This window comes from Charadrius vociferus, unplaced genomic scaffold (assembly GCF_000708025.1).
Source record: "Charadrius vociferus isolate BGI_N301 unplaced genomic scaffold, ASM70802v2 scaffold822, whole genome shotgun sequence".
NCBI lineage: Eukaryota > Metazoa > Chordata > Aves > Charadriiformes > Charadriidae > Charadrius > Charadrius vociferus.
Genome location: NW_009647481.1, coordinates 1,764,294 through 1,766,131, shown reverse-complemented (window position 1 = coordinate 1,766,131; position 1,838 = coordinate 1,764,294).

Here is a 1,838-nt window from a genome sequence, read left to right as displayed (position 1 = left end):
GGTTCACTTGTTAAGAGGCTGTTGTTAAATTGAAAGGAGAGTTCAAGTGCCTCATTGCTTCTCAAAAAGTCACCCCATCATGTACTGTGATACACCCCTCTCTGGGAAGGCTGTTCTTTACCTCTGAGGCTCTAAAGATGCAGTTTTTTCCTCTTTATGGCAAAGGTGGCTGCATTTAATGACTGCTGTAGAAGGAGCGGGATCTTTGTGGGAAGACTCTCCCTGACCTCTTCTCAAAGGCAGGATGCTGAGCAGTACTCCTGCTGTGCTCAGGGTAATTTTCAGGGATAAAGTTTCCATCGGAGTGTTGCTTGACGGTTTGTTCTTCCATCACCTCGTAGCAATGTTTATACCCAGGAACGAAGAGTCCATCACGGGCCGAGGGGCTCAATTATTTTTAGAGGAATTTCTTTGCTAAAAAGTGATGGCACATCCCTGATGGAGTTAACTGAAGGAAGCGGAGAGGTCCTCAAGTCACCTTTCTGTTGGTTTGTCTTAACACCCAGTCTGACTTTGTATCATCTACTGGTGGATGTGCCACACAGAACCATGGCTGCCCTGCAGTTAGCACACCTTTTCGCTGCTGCCCTGGCCTGCTCAGAGTCACTGCTTCCCTACAGTGCTGCTTCTCACCCAGCAGATCCCAAACCAGTGACCAGCAGTCACCTGTCCAAATTAGACCAAGCCTCTTGGAGAACTGGCCCTGCTGCCTCCAGAAATGTGGATTTTCTCCTCCAGTTTGATGTTCGTCCACCTCAGGACACAGAGACGTGCAGGTCCGCTCTGACATCGCCAGCTGGAGAAGAAATCACAGCTTTTCACTTTCAGAGGCTGCAACAGGGATGCGCAGGAGTCGCTTTGAACAACCCAGGGAGGGACGACAGCACTTCTGCATCATTTTTTTGAGGCTTCTAATCCTTGCTTATGCCTTTACAAACACTCCCACACCTGTACTGCTGTGCTCAGCTGTAAAAAGGAGTAACACTGTAAAACAGGACAGGGTCTGCTTTGAGATCTTTGTTTTTAAGGACAAGGTGATGGGGGAAAAGCAGCTCTCCCATAGCCCAAGTGCGGTGCCCATATTTTAGGAGCATGCACCCCTCACTGTCTTATGGGCTGACAATGAGCATGGGCTGACATGCCTCCACTCGAGAGAGGCACACAAACCACAGGACCCAGTGATGCTCCCTTGGAGCTGTGGGGAACCAGTGCAGGCAGAACTGGTTCTCGGTGGTAATGACCAGCCAGATCGGATGGACGGCTTCCTCTGACCCCGTGTCAGCCGCTCAGCTGATCTGCAGAGAAGGAGCGAAGATCCAGTGACTTCTCTTACTCTGGTATCCGCGTCCAAAATTTTCTCCCCAGGCCACCAAGATTCCACTTCTCCTCCCAAAGTAGCTGGCAGCAGCTCCCCTCCCTGGGGAGCGAAGGCTCCTGCATTTCCATGCTGGTGTGTGTGTGTTGTTTGCGAAGGGCTTTGGAGTTGAATCTTTCTCACAAGGCTTTTTTTTTTTTTTATTTTATTAGCACTTCATTGTTTTTTCAGGGCTGGAAACATAAGCTCAGCCATCCCGATGCTATTTTGGACCTCACACCTCTACTTGACCTAAGAGAACTAAGGACAGCTGCAAAAATACAAACAAACAAATAACTTAGAGCATTGGATATGCTTTAAACCACTAATGAGCTAAGCCTAACAACCCCCCTAGGAGGCATATGTTAATTTATATGTTTTCATTAAGTCTAGTCTTCAGCCTCTTGATTTCTCTGTGCAGCATTGCAGCATCCTCAATGAACAGGGGAGACAACGGTGGGACTGAAGCTTTGGCAAGAGCGGT